Source organism: Manis pentadactyla, chromosome 2 (genome assembly GCF_030020395.1).
Source record: "Manis pentadactyla isolate mManPen7 chromosome 2, mManPen7.hap1, whole genome shotgun sequence".
NCBI classification, from domain to species: Eukaryota; Metazoa; Chordata; class Mammalia; order Pholidota; family Manidae; genus Manis; species Manis pentadactyla.
The window spans coordinates 6,800,341-6,822,856 of NC_080020.1; the positions used below are offsets into that span (position 1 = coordinate 6,800,341).

The following is a 22,516-nucleotide window of genomic DNA, read 5'->3' on the forward strand; positions in this document are numbered from 1 at the left end:
AAGGCCAATGTGGGGGACATGAAATCAGGTACATTTTTGTGAATACAGACATGCAGTAAAACCACTAAAACATTTCCTAGGAAGGTACATACACCCATGTCAGGACTCAGTGATTATCTTTTGGGAGGAAGAGGAAAGGACGAAAACTGAGATCCCACCGTGTATGCGAAGGGCACTTGCCTAGATTATTAGCGTCTGTTTGATGTTGAGGGTGGCCGCAGAGGCGTCTGTGATTGCATTTTTATTCTTTGCTTTCTGAAGAGCTTCATAATCATTTTTTTAGTTTAAAAGAAGAGCTTCATAATCATTTTTTTAGTTTAAAGGAAGAAAACCCAAAAGCTATATAATCCACAAAGGAAACGAAGGGGAGACATGCATTGGGTTAAAGAGGAAGACAGACCCGCTCTTGGGAATATCAAGAGAGATACTCCATCTTCCTCTGGTGAGGAAGAGCTTGAGGGTCTAGGTGGAAGTTGACAGGTGTTTTCCTAATCGGTGTTCAGGCTTTACAAGATTGGAGGAGCTGTTTCAGTGACGGAATAGTGCTTGGAAAATCAGAAAGAAATGCTCAACAGGAGGCTTGGCGCTGTCCGCAGTCCTTGACTACGAACAACAAGAGAACAAGTAGGAGACTTCAAGCAGAACAGTACAGGAAGAGCTGAATATTGTTACTGTCATTTTTTGTTTTTACTTTATAAGGGTGCTCATCCAGCATGTGCACTATTGACACTATTTTACTGAAGCACGCCTACACAGCTGCCTAAATGGAGCATAAACTAGCCTGCAACAAGGGATAGATTAGGATTCTAGGATTCCTACCAAATTGTGATTTCTATTTAATGCCAAACTAACCTACAGAGATTTTTAGGAAGCACTTTGGAGGCCAAATGAGAGCTTCAAAAGAAATTTCACATGCTCTAAAAAAATGTCAGGATATGCTTAGAGACAATATTTCAAAAGCCCTTCATTTTAAAATATGTTTCTTACTTATGTGAGTTGTAAGTATAACATATCTAGAGGTAAAAAAAGAAACCAATATTACAAATGAGATTACCCATAGAAAGGACTAGGATGTCAAGTGGGAAATAATACTCAGTTTTATAAGGACTCAGAATGCTGGTTCTTTCACTTTCTATTACGTGTCTGGCGAGTTCCGGCCGGCCTTATTCCTATTTTCCTGCAGCTCTCTTAGTCCTGGATAAAGTTATGTTTCCTCCATACTTCTTACCTATTTAACTTCTCTTACCCAAGACACTATTCTGCCACAGGCAATCTTTGGATTTTTCTCCCACATGATTACCTCCTATGAATCATTACACACCCAAGCAGTGTATAAATCACCAGGCAAGGTAAATCCTACTGGCCTCATTTTACAAGGAAACTGAAGCTCTGAGAGGTGAAGTCACTTGTCCAATGCCAGATAATTAGTAAGTGACAGGTACAAGTGTCAAGCCCAAATGTTCCTGATTCTAAAGCACACGCTCTCTACCCAACCTATGCCTTCATTTGTCAAATATTTAGTCAGCACGTCGTTAAGTGCCAAATACTATGCTAAGTGCTTGACATAAGGTGCCACACGTAAAGCACAAAGGTGGAAATGATCCTTATCCTCATACAGGCAACAGTCTTGTCTCCGACATGTTTCAAGAAGTCTAGACCTAAAATGGCTCTGGAGCCACTTGTGTCAGGAAGCAGGTATCAGTGACACTAGCTGGCAGTTTTATTTGTTTAATTCCTGAGATTTTCAGCATTACGTGCCCCCAGGACCACCCAGAATGCAGGCTACTCCCTCTCCTCTGCGGACCTCTTGTGATGTCCATGTCCCATTTTGGACAATTTCCCTCTGACCTTCATTTGCAGCCATGATGGGTGACAGGTTTTGCTCTGTATGGTAATACGGTGCGGACCACAGGTCCTGCCTCCGACTGTGCTCTGAGCAGTTGGGTCTGAGGCGTCTCCCCACAGGGCAGATGACCCAGTTAATGAGGTAAACCCAAGGCTCCATCACAACCTGTCTTTTCTCCTGCATTCAGGGCCTCTCAAAACCACGAATACAGTGCTGAATGCCTGGGCCCCCTGATTCTTTTACTGCTAAATAATTGCTGTGGCTTCCAAGCTGAAATTCCCTTTCTGAAAAGCTAAGGAGAAGTAAATTCCCAATACAAACAAATATTTTTATCATACTATTGTTACAGAGAAACAAATATACAATAACAGGTGACTGGCTAACATATCAGTTCACGTAGAGCACTACCACATCACTAACTATTATGGTTGTGAAGACAAGGAACCAACACATGCAAATATAGTATAGTGTTAGGATAAAAAGTACACACACACACACACAGCTGACCCCTAAGCAACATGGAAGTTATGGGTGCTGACACCCCAGCACAGTCAAAAATCTACATATAACTTTTGACTCCCTGAAAACTTGACCCAAAGCCTTACCCATAACATAAACAGTCAGTTAACACATATTTGGTATGTTATATGCATTCTATACTATAATCTTACAATAAAGTAAGCTAATGAAAAGGTTCTTCCAAATTGACACAAATCCCTCCCAAATTTTCTAATGAATTATGGAAAAAGTCTGTGTACAAGCGGAACCCATATTCAACCCATGTTGTTCAAAGTCCGCCTGCATATACCAGGAGATCACAATATATTTCAAATGAAAAAAAAAGATTGAAGAAAATGAACCAAAATGCTTACAAATTTGTGTGAAGGATTTCAGGTGAGTTTCCTTTCCTTTACGGTACAGTAAATGACAGATTTGTACCTGTTCCTTCAGCACCGACAATTCTGACACATTATGGTGATGAGCAGCCATATAACTTCAACTGTAGGCTGAGTGCAAAGGGCTTAACTAACCTAAGATTGAAATCTGTCTGCATGGGGCACTCTTGGTCATCTGAACTTGCTGTGTCTCAATTTTCTCACCCACAGGATGGAGAAAATGAAGATACCCACCTCAAGGAGCTGTTAAGAAGATTAGGTGAGCGAATGCTTCTCAAGAGCTTGACATTGTCCCTGGCACATGGGGGGAACTTGGTGAGAATCAGCTATCATTCTTGTGTGCATGTGTCAATGTTCCATTTGCAGACCAGGATGAAATCATTCATTCATTTGTCCACTAATTCATTCCATAATGTTATTGACTCCTGCCAAGGTGTCAGGCAGTGTCTAGGTATTTTTAAGAAAAATACAAATTAGGCAGTTTTTATCCTCAAGCTGCTCACTAGCCAGTGGGGGAGACAAGCGAGTGACTAGAACAGGACAACCAAGTTTTGCAGAAGGCTCTGGGGAGAGCTGAGAAAGGGACCCCACTCAGCATGAACATCAAGGCAGCTTCCCAGCATGGCTCGTGTGTCAGCCAAGTTCTGAAGGAGGCTGGAAATGACAGGGCAAGAAGGGCCCTGGTGGAGCTGGGAGGGAGAAGTCTATTCCAGCCGGTGGGCACAGCATGCAGGTAGGGAAAGTGCATGAATGCTGGAGTAAGGGGACCAGATAGTGAAGAAATGGTGTGCTGGTTACAGTAATTGCTTACAATTCAGTGTTCCTGAAGTACAGAGATGAGTCTAGAAAGCCAGCAGTTACCTAGATGGAAACCTGCACCAATTACATCAGGGCTTTATGAGGCCACTTTATCATCTGAGCCAACCTTTTCCAGAGATAAAACTATTACTTGTGCCTGTGCCCATCCATGTGTCATCTCTGAGAAATGCAGCCCTATCATCTGCTTAAATCAAGTCTTCGAATGACACAGTATCACACATTAAAATAGATACAGACATCACCTGCTGAACAATTGTGTCTTTCTAGCTAACAGGACTTTGCTAAACAAAAACATCTCTATGTGTCTAACAATGAATTACACTAACAATTCCATCAGTGTTTCATCATTTTCAATACCAAAAAAAATGTGTGGTTTTTACGCTCTCTTTTGGAAGTAACATTTTGCTGACCTATCTGGCTACTTCATGAGGTAAGAAATGAGATGCAGGAAATGTATCACAGCAACAGGATGTGAAGAGAATTAGATGCCGCCACTTGGTATTTTTATAGATTTTGTTTTTCTTGAAAATAATTCAAAACATAATACGATTAATCAAATTCAGGACTCTGGAAAACCCCATTGCTTGGTGGTGTGGGAAGGCGGGTGTGACTTGGAGGGAAGGACATAGCTACCTTTGCACTAACTGCTTCCTTCACTCCCCAGCTAGAAGCCTGGATGTTTCCAACTGCTTAGCTTTCATCTTTTACAAGCCAATAGATTTTTCTCTGATCAGAATAGAATATCTAGATACATAATTATCATCATTTAAAATTTGATGCATAGACCGTAACTATAGTGTTATTTATCAAGAGTTAAATACAGCATCCTGGTTATTCTAAAATCTCTCAAGAATAGTTTTCAAATTGTTTTTTTTGTCATCCTTCACAAGCTACTACATTATGTTTTGTTAAGCTAGATATAGTCCATATGAAATACTAGTATGTGGAAACCTACATTCCCTAGTATTGATAGCAATTTGAATCTTGGCCTATAGAAACATAATTTTATAAAAAGATCTGTGCCTTAAGGAGAAAACAGGGCTAGCTGAAATTCCTTTTTCTATTTTCCTTTTATAATCTCTAAACATAATATTGAAACTGTCATCATGAATGCACACATGTATTTACATGGCTATAAATCTGTCAAATTAGAGCCATGTGGAGAAAATTCTCACAGAATTTTTCTAAAGCCTCAGAGTTGATAACAAAGTGTTGGCTCAAGAGTCAGGAGACAGAAATTATTTTTACCACTTTGCTCCAAACTTACTGAATAACCTGGAACCAACCCGTGTGCTAAAAGTGACCTTGCTTCCTGCTTAATTTTAGGGGAATATTCTGGGAATCAGATGATAATTTTAGGACACTTAGGACGGCTTGATTGAGAAAGAAAAGCATAAATGCAAACAGTTCTTTATATAGAACCTGAATAATTCGTGTTATTACTGAAGAGTAGGAGTTAAAAAGAAAACTAACTCAGAGATTTTAAAGATTGGCTTATATTCTTCCTAGTCCGTATTTCAGTGACTAGCATCACCTTCCACTAAGCTGCATAATCTAGTAATGTCAGTTAGAATTAAGGAGAGGGGGGAGAAAAAAAAACTAGGTCTTACTAGTTGCCTACTATATACTAGCCACTTACAAGTATTATCTCTTTTTATCTTCACAACCATCCTATTTTATAGATGAGAAAATGAAGTTCAGAATGGCTACGAAAATTACCTGAAATCACAGTTATTGTTATCTACTTTAATTTTATTGCATCTCTTCCTTGATTCTCTATATCCTCCACCTTCATATCCCTGGCCCATGCTTCCAATAGGTTACTAAGCCTTAGAATTGTACTTCCTAAATCTCTCTTAAATGTATGCATCTGTCTTAGTTCAGACCCTTACCATTCTCAGTTAGTCCAATGAACAGGTTTCTAATTGTTTCTCTCACTCCGAAGCTTATTTTCTCTTGTATAATGATATGTACTTTTAAGAGTTATTTTTTCTAAAGCACAAAACTGTTTGTGTCATTCTTGCTATCTCTCTCTCTTCCTCCCCAGATTATGAGTTACTTATGAGCAAGGGTGATGTCAGCAAGATGACAGACTCCAGGCCCTTGTTCTCCCACGGAAATACCAAGTGAACAACAATATATGCACCAAAGTGGCTTTGTGAGAATTCTAGAAACCAGTTAAGAAACTGTAGCAAGTTAATGTCTAACCAAAAAAAAGCCACGCTCAAAACAATAGGACATTTCATGGCATTTTTGCTTGCCCTTACCCTATTTGCTCCCCAGGGCAGCACACTGTGGCCAGGAGGATGCCACCCAATTCCTGGTCCCTCCCTCAGGACAGAGGAAAGAGTGGAATTTGCTTGCAACATTCTGGCTTGTCTGAGAACTGGTTTGTGTCTGGCCTGACTCAGAGCGCTGATGGGAATGGTGGCATATTTGAGATATCAGGCTGGAGGTGGCTCAAAGCAGCCATAGATGAAGCGGCCTGTGAGAGCGTCAGGGAACTGCAGACCCATGGGCACCTGAGGACAAGAGATTTCAGGCAGAGGAATACTACAGAACAGTTAACATCCTGAAAATAAGCAAGAATGAGACTCTTTAGAAAACTAAGAGATTTAAAAGCAGTTGTACATATAGGAGAATTGGACAGGGGAAAAAGCATATGCAAAGGCCCAGGAAAGACATACCCTAGAAAAGTCTGAGAGGACTTGAGTCTTCATGCCAGGTTAATTAATGAAGGTCTTTCTCTGTGCACAGCCAGTCTACAAAAACTAAATGAGAAAATATGTTTTTTTCAAATGCATAATTTTCACCAAAAGATCACAAGGCTTTCAGTGAAAGCGGTAAACACGGCCCATTCAAAGGAACAAAATAAATCTCCAGAAACTGAGCCTAAGAAAACACTGGCCTTAGAATTACTTAGTAAAGACTTTAAAACAATTTTCTTAAGTATGCTCAGTGAGATAAAGGAGAATAGGTATAGACAACTAAACAAATTCAGGAAAACCATGCATGAACAAAACAACACTATCAATAAAGAGATCAAAATTATAAAAAAAGAACCAAGCAGTATGGAGCTGAATACAACAATAACTGAATTGAAAAATTCACTAGAGGAGTTCAACAACCTATTCAAACAGGCAGAAAAGAGAATCAGGGAACTTGAAGACGGATCCTTTGAAATTGTTGAGTCTGAGAAATAAAAAGAAAAATGAATGAAGAAAAGTGAAGGAGCCTACAGGACTTATGAAATACCCCAGAAACAGAGCAATATACGTATAAAGGGAGTCCCAGAAGGAGAAGAGAGGAAGGGTCAGAGAATTTATCTGAAGAAAAAATGGTGAAAATGTCCCAAATTTCAGGAAAGACATGGATACACACATACAAGAATCTTAACAAAGTCTAAGCAGAATAAACCCAATGAGACCCAAAATCAGACATAGTATAACCAAATAGGACATCAAGGACAAAGAGAGGATGTTGAAAGCAGCAAGTGAACAGTGACTCATTATGTAAAGGGATCTTCAATAACATTATAAGTGAATTTCTCAGCAGAAATCTTGCAGGCTAGAAGGCAATGGGATGATATATGTAAAGCATATGAAAGAAAAAACTGTCAACTGAGAATACGATGTCCAGCAAAACTGTTTTTCAAAAATGAAAGAGAAATTAAGACATTCCCAGAAAACCAAAAGCTGAGGGAGTTAACACTAGACCTGCCTGACAAGAAATTCTAAAGTCCTTAAAGTTGAAGCAAAAGGATACTAGGCAGTAATCTGAAACCATATGAATATGTAAGTCCTCTGGTAAAGTTCAATAAATGGACAAATATAAAAACTTGAATTATTGCTAATTTGTAATTCTACCATTCATTCTTTTACAGGATTTAAAAGACAAAAACATAAAAAATAATGATACATCTATGTTAGCAGGTACATAATATGTAAAGATATAATTTGTGACATCAGTAATGTAAACTGGGGTGTAAGGCAGAGATGGAAACAGGTAGGGCTTTTGTATGCAACTGAAGTTATCAGTTTAAAATAGGTTGTTACAATTTTAGGATATTTTATGTAATCCCCATAGTAACAACAAAGAAAATATAGAATATACTCAAGAGGTAATGAGAAGGAAATCAAAACATTTTTAAAAAAAATCAAGTAAACACAAAGGAAGGCTACAAGGAAGGAAGCAAGGACAAAAAGTCGTAACTTACAAAGGAGGAATATCAAAATATCAATAGTAAGTCTCCTCTATCAGTAATTGCTTTAACTGTAAATGGATTAAACTCCACAATCAGAAGATGTAGACTGGCATAACAGATTAAAAAAAAAACCCAGGATCCAAGTGTATGCTGTCTACAAGGGACTTACTTCAGATCTAAGAATATAAACAGGTTGAGAGTGAAAGGATGAAAAAAGCTATTTCATCCAAACAGTAACCAAAAGAGACCACGGGGAACGTTAAACAAAATAAACTTTAAGTCAAAAACTAGTATGAGAGACAAAGGGGGCACTATACAATGATAAAAAGGTCAATTCACCAAGAAAATATAACAATTACATATGCACCAAACATCAAAACACCCCCAAAAATGTGAATCAAATATTGACAGAATCGAAGGGAGAAATAGCTCTAAAATAATAGTAGGAGACTTTAATACTTATTAGCAAGTTCTAGTCCAGTACTTGGCTGGTAGTAGGTACTCAAAGAGTGTTTGCAGAATGAATGAATGACTGACCTGGTGTATGATCTTTCTATGAATCATAGCCATGGTGGGAAAAGATCAATGCAGAAAAATGATAACAATAAAAATCTCAAGATTTACTAATATAGAAATGAAGACTGGATTAGGCAAGGCGATCCTAGTCAATGATGGAAAGGCCAAATTAGTACCTGGGAACTCGTTACTAGAATATACATTTTTAAAGGTGTTCGGAGGGATAAATAATTGCACTTAAAAACACTATCAATGACATGTGCTTCTGGGTATATCCATGCATTAATATGTAATATTGATTATTTAAACATGAGAGTAATACAGGTGTAAATCATTACAATGAGAAGCACAATAGCTACTGTAAGGTGTTGAAGGTTACCTGTGAAGACTTAGTGGAACCAGAACCCTCTGCATTCCAGCAGAAAAATCTAACTGGGGTTCACTTCCCTGAATGACTGCTTAATTTCATATAAGCGTAAAAGACTACAGGTAGAAGGGATCCTGCTGTTGGCCTGGGATAAAGAACTTCTCTCAGTTTACCTGAGTCACCCATGGAAACCTCAGTGTGCTCAAACCAAACCTTGGCAGACGGGGACTTCCCAGATAGGCGAGGACGATGTGGTGAGTACAACTGAAAGATCTGCACAGCGATTTTATGGGTCCTTAACTACTTTCCTTTTGGCAGATAAATTTGGGTCTTTGGAAGAAGCTATTGATGGAGATGTAGAGCAGGTTAACTACTTCTGTGGGCTGATGAGTGTTGCTGCAAGAACAACAAATATTTTGCATGAGCAAAGATGGTAGCCAAGGTGGCCAGACATAGGGATGTTGTGGCAAAAGTCATGAGAGTCCTTGGGAGAGAAAATGAATGGAAGAAGAAAAGGCACCACCACTGCCAGAACACTTGGAGCACCGGACTGCAGCAGTATCTTTATGCAAGGAAGTTTCCACCTGAAACGCCCATAACTGCAATGGATCTCTATGTCTTTATCTCCTGTCTTGTTCTTTGGTAAACAGAAAGATAAGGTTCCCAACATTTTACTGATAAAGAAACCAAGGGACAGAGTTCACACAATCATACAGTTAGTAGGCTTTTGTCGGCTAGAGATAGTAGATCTTGTTCTTTCCAATTACTTTAATTGTTGGTGTTCTGTTAAAATTCACAGAATTACGTAGTTTCACTATTCTGTGTGTATGTACTTTGGAATTCCAATCAGATGCCACAACTCTCTTCTTGTATATAATGGATATGGGGTAAATTCCTCAAAAAGAAAATAATTAGGCAACAAATTAAGTATTTAGATAGTAGCACCTTTTTCTCATTCACTAGAAAAACATAAAAACAAATTGATTTATTTCTTCTGAGTAAGAAAGCCTAAAGACTGTATCTGGAAATAGGCAGTGCACTAGAACTTTGGGGCCAGAAACAACATTTGTCCTTCACCCAGAAGGATCTTTTTCAGAGAAACAAACTGACCTCCAGAGAGACAGAGAGAGCTGCCCACAGTCAAGTTGTTAGGTACAGAGCCCGGAGGACGAAGCCCAGGTCTTAGGGCACATTTTTTAAGAAGTGATTGCTTTACCTTTGGGAGGGAATGTAGCTCACTCTGTAAGTCATCTATCTCCAAAACTGAAGTGATTTTTAAACGAAAGAAAAAAACATAGAGTACTGTTTGAAATTCAGAGTGAATTATATTCCAGTCGCCCAAAGCACACCCCAACCCTAGAGAAGACGGTAGCTTCTCATAGAAACCAGCCTAAAAGTGGCGCCACACCTCAGATGATTAATGTGGAAATACATATTTGATTATGGACATGGCGAATCAGGAAGGCTAGACCTGCCAGGAATAGGTGTGGGAGGAACTGTTATTAAATATTTATATAGTGCTGATGTACAGTAAGTATAATTGTGCCAAACATATAAAGTCCTCACCCTAGGGAGTTTGCTGCCAGTTGTAAAGCTGGTTATTCCTGCGACTTTTGTTATGTTGCTTCACCAAGTAAACAATCCCATTCCATACGTGAAAGGACTGTCCTTTCAATGAGCTTTCTTAGGAATAAGACTTTACACTTGATAATTTAATGCAAAGGTTGCAGATAGTTGCCACACGTTAATAACATTAGGGAATTCACTTTTACTCTCTGACAAGTTTATGGTTATCTCTTTTGGTTAAGACTCTTTTCATTCTTTCTACTTAACTCTTCTCTATTGTTGCACAAAGTCAAGTATATTTCCTGCTGGTAACGATCCCAGCAAAAGTGAACTGCATTAGAAAGTTTTGCCTTTGTAAATCTATGTTAGCCAAAAACAATCTGTCAAATAATGGTAGCCAATCATGCATGCAGAAACAAAATACATTAATAAAGACTACTGATTCAAAAGCACTGCACAATCTGGTGGACACATGAAGAGCTGACATCAGTTTTATCTGGGACACAGTAAGTGGAGAAAGTGATGCCTCCTTTGATAAAAAAGATCTTATGTAACTCAGATGATGCTTAGAAGACATCTTATTTACCACTTAATTAAGTCTGAAAAAGATTTAAAGTAGCTAATAATATAAGGAAAAGAATCCTGGGATATATAGTATGAAGGCAAAAGTAAAATAACAGGACTCCAGGTAATATAGATTTGGAAAAAGGAGAGAGAAGAGGGAACTACTTTCATCAGAAAACTAATACTAAGGAAGACTGCTGCTTCTTAGGAAATACTTTAGTTTTGTGCATGTTACTGATGGTTAAGCAGACCGGGCAGTTCAGACAGACAGATGACAGACAGGCAAAGCATTCATTAACTCATGAGATATACAATTTCTGCCTTCAAAAGTCTGGGAGCGTGGGCAGAGACGGTGATGGTAACAAGAGGTATGTGCAGAATTACATTCCATAATAGAACAAAGTACAGAGACCTACAAAAAAAAAAGGTGGGCTACAACTAAGTTACTTGGGGTGGGCGTGTAAGAGAAAGTTTGAGAGATAAGGGGACATAAAAGCTCGGCTTTGAACCAGAATATGACAGAGAAGAGCCCGGAGGGCAGATGAGGAAGCCTGTGTGAGGACCCACAGCAATGACAGGGCAGCAGGGGACCGAGTAGGCAGGGGCTCGTGTGGGTACAGCAGCACAGGGAAGGGCCAGGGCAGGAATGAGGCCTTCCACTGCCAGACTTGGGGGGCTCCTGGGTCTTCAGCGCTGTGCTCAAGAGTGTAGGCTTGACTCCGAAAAGGGGCTTAAACATGAGTGAGACGCTGTCAAATAAAACGCAGGGTGTTGCAGAATATCTCAGGGTTTAACAGAAGCATATCTACCCGTGGATGAGACAACTATGTCAGAGATGCTGCTCTAGACTCCTGAGAGGCCCTCAAGATAGCGCAGATGCTTGGCATCAGCTACTCTTTTTATCCTGCTTTACAGGGAATATTCTTCGCTATGCAGGGTGGCCAGTGACTTGGCTAGATTCACGCAGTGCGAACGGAAGAAGGGAGAGTAGGACCCGGCTCTGGGCCCTGAGAACCCTCTGTGGGCAGAGATCAGTGGATACATGCTTCAGGGAGATTTTAAAAAACTGAAAATGTAGGCCTTCTATTCAAAGAGCTAAGAATTAAGTAGATAGATGACTGAGTGTGGCGGAAGATAGGAAACTTTTTAAGAATAATACAGTCACATATTTCTTTACACAATGGAGTTGATACCTTCCTGAAAAGGTAGTGCCACATTTTTGTCAAACAAATCATTTACAATGTATGGAGTAAGAGAATTTATAAATTCATAATTTATAAATGAATAATTTATGTACTTTATAATGACCCTCTGATCAGTTTCTGATTTTTATAATTATCTTTTAAAAGGGACATAACTATACTGTAAACTGAGCTGAAAACACAGATACATTGGATAATGCTGAATTAATCCCAAATTAATGCGAACTTATCACAAACTACTCTGAGTCTTAAAAATATAAAATAATGTAGAACTCCACTAACCCAAGATGGTCTTACTTCCCAGTCCTTTGTACACCATGCATAGCCTTCTGTTATATACCACTGGAAACGGTAAGCAAAGTTCCCTGGGTTGTCCCAGAACAAGCTTCGTCCTCTATGTGATTTGGCTACACAGGTCACTGAGCCTGTTCAAGTGAATACAAACATGTTTTTACAAGAGAAATCTTCTTAAGATAGAAAATATGAGTCTTATCCCCTACTTGTGTCTACCAAAGTTTTAGCTGACAGAGCTTCTGAGAAGCGTCTGGCTTATACCACAAGATGATCTGAGCACTGGGATGATGGAGGGATGTGTCACTCCAATCAGTGAGGACTTTCCAGGACTTTGTATAAAATAAGGGATATTCTCTATGCAAAGGAGGAAAAATCCTTCTCTCTAGACTCAACTGCTCCTGTAGAAGATGAACCTTATGGGACCACAGAGATTCTCAAACAATGGCTGAGGATCCCTCTAACTGAATCAAATCATGACTATTTAAAGTAAATATTTTTAGGCCAATCCCAAACCTGATGAACCAGCATCTGACTTCAATTTTATTAAGATTTGCCGATGGTCCTCATGCACCCTTGGGATGACTATAGCCTTAAAGGAAGTAGTCGTGGGCGGCCCTTGGATTTCGATGAGCATCTTGATTGGTTTTGGATGTGCATTGACAGGCCTGACAGGAAATGGGAGTTGGGGAGATCAGACTTGCTCTACACAATAGAGGGAGAAGAAAATGAAATTCTGGGAATGTTGTGGTAGAAAGGAATTTGAAAGGATTGAGGGGAGAAGAGAAGAAGTAAGCCAAGAAGCCTAGAGGTTGGCATACTGACAGAGTGAGCCCTGAAACATCTCCAACGATAGGGTGGCTCACATGGGCTTTTAAAGAACAGGATCATGTAATATTAAATCGAAATTGTTTGTGCTGAACAAGTATCTAAATCCTAGATTCGCCTTGTCTGTCCAAACATCCAGTAGTAAAATCTGCTCGACACACAAAGGCGTGTATGGTTGAGTTTGTTTTGTGAAAACCAAGGAAAAAAGGCTGAACTTCACTTCTGCACCCACACAGCATAGAGCAGAGACAGAGGAAGATGATGAGAAAATCCACAGAAAAGGAACAAACCAAACAGAACAGTAGCAGAAGCAGGAACTTAAGGACATGGATTCCTGAAAAGCTGTAGGAATCTAGGGACTTTCTACAGGTACTGGCAGGGAAGCTTGCTCAACCTTTATTTAAATTTTAAGAGCAAAGTGCTCCTAGCTGACACTTGGGTTATATGAGGTCCTGCCACCTTCTTTTCCTTCTACTACTTTAAAACAAAATAAAACAAAAACCCTTTCCATATTTTCAAACTCTTGTGCCTAGCTCTTTGAAAAAATTTTGCTTTATTTTGAGCTCTTCTAGAATCCTTTCCCCAAAGCAATGATTATCACATATACTTTTAGGGGTATAGAACTTCCCATCAGACAACTTTTCAAACGGAGGACCATATGAACCAACAGGGTGACCTATTTTTTCAGGGACTAAATTGAGCCCTGACAACCTTAAAAAGGAATGTACTTCCCCAAAATGAGAAAATTATTCACTTTTCAATGACGGATGCAGGCACACAGCTGCTCCACAAGCATATTTGGGCCAAATCTACTATCTACACTCATTGCCCCTTTCATCAGGAGACTTATTAACTGATTTTTAATTAGGGATTTGGTTATAACCTATGTGGAAGAAAAGATATACTTCTTTGGACAATTAGTAAAACATGTGGTTGTAAAGCTTTTTCAGGCTTTAAGTTTTTGAACGTGAGAACGAATTTGGTGATGGAGAACTTGAAATTGATAAGCTATGAAATCTTGTCTGAAATTTGCTCTCTTAACATTGAACGAACTTCCCATATGCCTCAGTTTCCTCACTGTGATAGGGAAAGAGTAACAAATCTCAATCTGTGAGGACAATGAAAATTTAGTAGACCTTTCCCTTTCAAAAGGAACATATCCCTTGACCTCTGTGCCCACAAGGAAATGTTTGTACAGGGTCCAGGTTTTCCCCTGGATTGTATCTCCAAGGAGAAATCGTGTTTCCTTGAACTAAAGTTACCTTACACTGAAATTCCCTCTCTCAGTTGCTTTCGTCAAAGAAACAGACTTTTTAATGTCTTAAGGGCAGAAGGAAAAATAAAACCCGCTGACATCTCAATGCTTCAAAACCTCTGTAAGTCAATGATGCTCTCATTCTCCGCTGTGCTCACTGCCAAGCAAGTTATTTTCTTGTCTAGGTTCTAGAACAGTGCAACAGCCAAGCACTTTCTGCTGTCTGAGCTCTGAAAAAATAGCAAATCCCCAGGACTCAGAGGCACGTCCGCAGGACTGCTAGTGAAGACAGAGGGAGAATCACACCTCGGAGGGAAGGCCATAGGCTTTCTGAGGCCACATTATCACAGCAACGATAACGACGGCTGCAGTCGCTCACTGATGCCCAGAATCGGCATGAGCCACGCTCGGCGAGTCTGTGCGGCTTACACATGTGCGTACTGCTCCCTGTATACCCAGTAATGAAATGAAAATGTTTTGAAAGTGAGGAATACTTCTCACTTAATCACATTCCATAAAAGTTGGTTGGAGAAATGTTGCCATTTCAGATGAAATTCATGGCACATCAACTTACATACCTTATTTTAAGTCCTAAAATATTCAATGCTTTATTACGCCACGTTTAAACAGGTGTTATGTGCCCTGTGTTCAGCAATGAGTAGCATGCAGCATGTGGTACCTTAAGATCTTAACTGTGGAGTATGGAGATTAGGGACTTATAAACACTCCTGGATGGGAGAATTCCCCTCCAGGGCTGATCAACCTGTATTTTGTGCACAACTTTTGCACACCAACCTATTTTATAGTGTTTGTTAATCTCAAATGTCTACACTCTAAGGAAGCAAAACCACAAATACACCACTCTGCTACAGCTCCTGGGAGTGTAGTGGATTTTTGAGTACCTCCTCCATATACTTCTACACACTGTATTTTCAAATGCAGTGAAAGCAACCTGCAAAGCTGGACTTCTGTCTTAACACTCACATTTCATGTATCGGTGATTTCTACTTCCGCTGCCTAAATACAATTGAGCTAGATCCTAATACTGTTTAAAGCAATAACGTGCAGACTGAGCTAGGGTGCCTTCCAAGGAGGAATGTGACAATGAGGAGAAGCAGGTGGACTCTCAGAGGTTTCTTTCTCTGTCCCCGCCCCTTTTGTCCCCTTGCCTCTGCTCTGCTTTCCTGTAAGTCCCCCAGGGGCAACGGCTGGATAGAGATATGTAATCTGTGGTTGTTGTTTGGGGAGAAAATGAACAGAGGAAGTCCACTCTTCCTATATCACCTTATTCAATCTTGTATTAATGCATCATTATTTTCAATGTTTGGAAATTTTAAAAGAACTTTTTTTAAAGGGGGAACCATTGCTTCTTTAATTGTAAGATTTGATAAAGATTCCAGACACGACTGCACTCCTGCTGCACTCCCTCTTAGCCATCTAGATAACATTTAGGGACCTTCCCCGCCCCCCGCCCCCCATGCAAGCACCAATCCCAGTTTCATATCTGCAAATCGTCTTACCCTGTCCATGGCAGTAAAATATTTAAAATAAAAACCACCTCACTTATCCCCTGCTATGGGAGGTGACTATGAATGTGGGTGTCACATTACTTTCTTTTTACTCTTTTTTTTTTTTTTAAGTTTCCTCTGCTGAGCATGCTAGCCAAATTCCTGATGGGTTTCTTCTGTGTCCCAGTCACCTCACTGTCATTAACCCATTGATACAGATTTTGTTTTAATTTTAGGTTGCCTATGAAGGATATCAATCTCGACCACTTCCTTTCTTCCTGCACATATGTGTTTGTGCATATGGGAGGGTTTGGTGTGGAAATCAGAAGCTGATTCATTATACAAAGGCAATAAAACGGCTTCTATCATTATATGTATTACTTAAGCACACTGATTTTAGTCCCCTGCTTTTTGTGAAAGAAGGACTGAACAGCAAGGGTGTATCTGAAAGAGCAAAGCCCTTTCTAATTTAGCAGAAATGAAGACAAAGGGCAAAGCCATAGCTCTGGGGTATTTACAAACTTCTGAAACTGCATTACCTTACGTTTAAAGAATTATGTACTGGTGTGTGGTATCTTTATTAAAAGCATTTAAATTTTGGCAATATTTCTTTTGAGAGGTTGCTCGACTGCTATTTATTTTGGATGCATGTGATTCAATAACAAAAGAAAATAAGTAGTTATAGTTTAGCTCATTTCTGAATAATGCAAATTCTGTGCAGCACTAAGTATCATGTATGATACTCACTAACTCCATTGACAGGCCATTTCTATATTTTTTAACATTACTTGTAGTGTTTGACAGCTTTTATTTTTCAGAGCCTAAAATGTTTCTCATTCATCTCTAATAAGGCTTGTGGCTTCACCTCTAACATTGGTTGCCTCTAACAAGGCTTACTGGTGTCATCTGTTCAGGCTGCTATAACAAATTACCATAGGTTGGGTTGCTTAGACAATAAACATTTATTTCTCAGAGTTCTGGAGGCTGGGAAGTCTTCCAGGTGTCGGCAGATGCAAATGCAATATCTGGTGAGGATCCCCTTCTTGTTGTGTCCTCTCATGGCAGAGAGAGATCATCTCTTTTATGTCTCTTCTTAAAAGGGCACTAATCCCACTAATGAGGGCTCCACCCTCATGGCATACTAGCCTTTCAAAAGGCCGTCATCTCCAAATACCATCCACTGGGGATTCAACTTATGAATTTATGAGGGATGCAAACATTCAGTCCTTAATACATTGTTGCCATTTAAAAAATTGGTCAAGGGGTGACAGAGAGAGTCCTAGTATTTCATCCTATGGCTCTGAGCAGGGGTTGAACAAAGACCTCAAGATGGGTAGTCTGGACCTCTGCACTCTGCCTTGTGACATTATAAACAGGAGCATGGAGAAAGTCTGTATAGAATAGAACTCAAAGCTGGGAACTATTAGGAGACAAAACAGGTTCTACCCTGGCCTGAGAACATACTGATCTTTGAGGGTAGTGGTGGCTTTTTTGAATGTGGTGGGGGGACCAGATGACAAAGAGCAGGGATGGGGACGTGCCATGAATAGCCGCCTCCTGCTTCCTACATGTGAAACGTCGAATAGTTTAAGAATAACTTTGATCTTTGAGGATCTTTCCCACTTCCTTAAAGTCAGTGGTTCTTGACCAGGGGATAGGACAAATATTTGTCACCTGTATGTGGTGAAAAATTTCACATTGCAGTTAAAAGCCTGCCTCCAGCCTAAATCAAATCTCCAGGGTCAGTGCCTGCAGATTCTGAAAAATTTCCTCCCATAACTCACATTTGCACAGGTGATTGAAAACTAATGCCCTCAGTTGGTAAGTTAATATTCCCCTAGTTAACACAGGAGTTCAAAAATCTCAAAAGACTGGAAATTCTTCCTGAGCTGGGCGTTGGGGAGGGTCTTCGATTTATGACTCCCACTGAGCTCTTTTTCAGAAGGTGCAAAAAAGAGGCACAAATTATAAAAAGTAGCAAGCCACCAGCAATGAAACCCTGATAAGGAGGATAATTAAGGTCCCCAGGGACTTTCCTGTAAAGAGATGCTTCGTGGCCAGATTAAGGCTTCTGTGCCACACGACACAGTGGGACTATAGCCATGAGCTGATGCAACAGACAGACTTCAGCACTGCTTGCCAGAGAAGCTTGAATGCCCATATTAATGCACCCTGCTCTCCTAGTAAAAATTTAGATATGAGAGTAAATCACCATGTAGCAGTGGTCTTAACCATTGTTCAGTCCTTGCACAGTGGACCTAATAGACAATCAGCAAGATAGTTTAGATCTCTGTAGGATAAGATGTTGTAGTCTTTCTCATGTGTATCTTCCATTTACCCTTGGACACCTATCTCGATACTTAAAAACAAGGAAGGTCTCTTTAAATTGTATTTTTCTTGGTCATAAAACCTCGAAAACGCCATCTGGTATAGATCGTCCAGTGAGATGACTTTAGCCTTTCTTATGTACCTTGATGGGAGAGAAGTGCCTTCATCTGACGGAGCTCCATCGGAAAATCTGATCTAAGGACAAAAATACACACTGTCCTTGGTTCTTCCAGCTCTATGCTCTTGATTCCCATGTTGTTCAAGGTACATCTGACAAAATAATTAACTCACATCCCACTAGGATGGAAAGATTTTAAGCTGTGACTGAAAAATACTCTGACCATCTTGTGATGAGAGTTTTTACATCCATGTCACAGAAAAACAACTACCTGCTTAATCTCATTTGGTGCACCTCTACTCCCAAAGCTATAGTTTTCTCTATTTTAAAAGAAAAGCTGGAGGTCCTCTAATTAAATTTTGAAGGCAAACTCTCTTTAGATAGTTCCAAAGTATTTGAAGCAAAAGAACGTTGGGATATGGTTGTTTCTTAGATAACTGAGTAACTGGATGGTCATCTCACTCCAAGTATTGGTCTAGAGTATGTTATTTGGGCAAACAATTAAAAATGCTTAAGAATCATCACTGAAGTGTATTGAGTATCAAGTTATGTAGATGGAAACATATATAATCTTTCCATAGTCTAAATGTGAACACATATTTAGAGCCTTTAAAAATGAGAAAAAAGTGTATGAGAGTTCTCAGCCTATAAAGTTATACATTTGTCTAGATCAACAAATGGAAATGAGCTGCTTCTAGAAATGTTTAACACACTTCTCAATATACTTATATAGTAAGTCCTGAATTCAGCAGCCTATATTTTAATTTTTATTTTTTTATAACAAGGAGAAAAGCCTGAAGTCAAGCTACAAATCTAATGCCTCCTGCTTATGCTGGGTTCAATCCCTGCATAAAGGTAAAACGTATTTCTCCTTGCTTATAAATATTGCATATAAATACCAGAGTATCAGCATTTTTGTTTTCCTTAACAGGAAAGGGGTACCACTAACATCCTCATTAAGTTTTTTTTCTTCTTAGAAGACAAAACAAAGCAAAACAAGAACGAAACTTCATCCCCTTGAATAAACTTGTCCAATAAATAAATTTGATTATTTAAGTAAACGGGCTATCTCAGTTTTTGTTGCATCTGTATTTTTGAGTAAGAAATAACAAATATTTTAAATATTTTAAAACAAAATGGTACATGCTGACTTTCTAACATTTTTGAAGTCTAAACACTACAAATATTCTAAAAGGTTAATTTCAAGCAGTGAATTCATTTACTATCTTCTATATAAGCTGTTTTTTATAATCACAAGTTTTTTATAATCACAAATCAATGGCTTTCCTATTCCAAGTTCACGTTTTAGTATCGAACAATGTGCAGAGGTTTCTCATGACAGTCCTCTCAGGGGTAATGATTCGTGTTGAGAAAATACGTGGATATTTATATTACAAAGTTTCCATGTCAACCACTTTTATGAGAAACTTAAAATTAATGGGTCTTTTAATGGTATCTCATTATACAGAATTTACATTAGTGGAGGGTCTGATTAGCAGCTTGGATGTCTCTCCAAACACTACAATTTGCCGAAGTGTTACAATTACGCTACCTGCATTAAAAGAAAAAGTACTAATTCTGAGAAACAAAAGCTTCAGTGCCACCAAAGAAAAAGAGAACAGTCAATCCCAGGTGACATCATTTTATAGCCATGCAGTATCTCATCTGAGCTTAACGCAACTCATGAAACTGGTGTTTTCAACCCCATTTCACAGATGAAGACGTGGATTCTAAGAGATCAAGTGACTTGTCCCAGATTACTCAACTAGTAAGACGAGGGACCAGACTTGAACCCAGTTGCGAGGTAGATATTTACTTTGTGAAATTTTTTTGGTGAAACCCTTTCGTGGGAGGAGAGGTTCGAACTCCTGCCACTGAGGATCCCTTTGCTTTGGCCCCTGGGTGCAGTCTGCACCAGAAGGAGAGACTGAAGGAAGTTCCAGGACCAGATGGGCAAGGGTGTGGCCCATGAACGTGCACGACACATTTCTCACACGTCTTGCACCTTGTCTGAGCGTTTCAGCACCTCTTCAGCACCTCTGTATGCAAAGCCTGTGGTAGGTGGTGGGAATACCAGGGTGTATGAAATACGGGTCCTGTCATCACAAAGGGAACCACTGACCCCACTCTCAACCTATGGCAACCGACCGCAACCCCAGGGAGCACTGTCTTTACAGCACGTCTTTAAGAAGGCCTTGACTAGGTTCTCTGCGTCCCTGGAGGGCCCTGCTGACCCGTCATCAAAGGCACCAGTCAGCAGGATTCCAGAATGACAGAACATGGTCCTTGAGGAGGCATGTGTAGTGACAGCGTTGTTCCCTGCGCCTGTGACATGTGGGCTCTCAGGAGAGAACACACACCTGCCCCTCGCTACCCTCACTGACCTCCTGGCCGCCCTAAGGAGGCCAGAAGGAAAAAGTTTTACTCTAGAAATGTTCAAACTCTGTTTGAATACAAAAATAACATGATTTTAAATAATGATTTTTAGATTGTGGATTTGAAAAAGAAAATGCCTTTCAAACTGAACTGAGTTAAAAAACGAATCAAGGTGAGTCTACGTGCTGGGGTATCTACCACAGGGGCCCTGCCAGGAGCTCCCCACCCTGTCTGCCGTGAGCCGTACACGCCCCGCAGGTCCTCTGACTAAGCAACAAGGAAGTCCGCGGAACTAACTGCCTTTTTCCTCCAAGCAGATGGATCCCTGCTTTTCACAACAGGTGACTGTAAACCAGGAAGGTATTTTAAGAACGAGCTGATTAAACAGACCAGCTGGTTTGCTTCAGAGTGCTGAATGAGCAGCCCATTACACCTGGCACCTGAGCCCCACTTCCCTCCAGGTGCTCACTTTAATCCGACATGCCTTCCGGGTGTGTGTTAGGACCCCTGCCCTCTCTGGCCTTCGCTGTCTTTAACTGCACTGAGCCCAGGACTACCGCGCTCCTGGATTCCTTCTGGAAGAGGAGGAAGCCAGCCTGGTTGCTTGCTAGGGATCCACACTTAGTGCCTGGCCTGGAAGGGCCTTGTGAAGTCGTAGAACTTCATCCCAAGAACCCAAACTAGTCTTCTATTGTTGAGGCTACTGTCATAAGGGAAGAAAATGGTTAGTTATCAAAGTTTTTGTATAAATATGATTTTCAAATGTATTGGTTTGCTTTGTAAAGATTCACTATACTGAGTATGGCGCTCCCTCATTCCTTTATTCACGAGTATTTATGGAGTTCCTCAATACACAAGGCACCTGGTAAGAAAATTATTTCTCATCCATCTAGGTCAGAAACTTATTTTCGGCTTCCTTCCGAGGGTCTAGAAGAGTTCCTGGTATATAGTAGAATCCCAACGCATTGAATGTGTTTTTCAAAGAAGGAATTACACACTGAGACAAGGGATACCTGCATTCTCGCTCTAACAGTTCTTACAGAGTTGAAAGTCAGTATAAGGCAAGGCCTTCCCTGCGACAGTCTCTATCCGTGTTCTTTCCTAGAACTAGAATCCAATGGACACAGCTTCCCAGCAAATTAGTTAATTAACCACCAGATGTTGACTGAACACCTACTATGCACAATTCCCTCCTCTAGACAATTGGCCACTCATGGATATATAAGATAAGATCCCTATTTTCACATTTTCTATACAAACAAAAACTTAACATCCACCACAAAGTGACAAAGTAATCACTAAACTAATTCACAACCTCAGACAATAGAACATAATCCCAGAAAATATTCTTTCTTACAGCTTTATGCAGTGCTGAGCCAAGGAGGTGGTAGGCATAAAGGAGATCTCAGAAGCCAGAGGGGGAAGACTAGGTGATTGCAGAAGATAGAAGCCTTGAGTTAGATGTTGGAGCCAGTTGGAGAATGGCAGAATGGGCATGATAGGAATGTGGGCATGTGTGCACACGTGCATGTGTTTGTGTGTGTGTGTGTGTGTGTGTGTGTGTGTGTGTGTGTGTGCTGGGAGGTGAGAGAGGATGGTATGAATAAAGTCTTGAAGAAGGGAAGGTATACTAACAGTTAATTCAGTTCAGAACAACCTGAGTTGATTGAATAAATATGTATTGAGTGTATACTATGTGCCAGGCATTGTGATAGGTACTAGGGATACAACAGCTAACAAGACTGATATGGTCCCCGGCTCACTGGCTAGTGGGAGATACAGGCAGGTAAACAGACAATTACAATACAATGTGATAGGAGCTGTGATAGGGA

The 22,516-nt window shown here is 40.0% G+C and overlaps 1 protein-coding gene across 4 annotated transcripts in view; it reads right to left on the reverse strand.

Annotated features, from left to right (window-relative positions):
- The window catches only part of FRY (FRY microtubule binding protein), a 387,367-nt gene that overhangs the window by 281,327 nt on the left and 83,524 nt on the right, over positions 1 to 22,516 (reverse strand). The window lies entirely within an intron of this gene.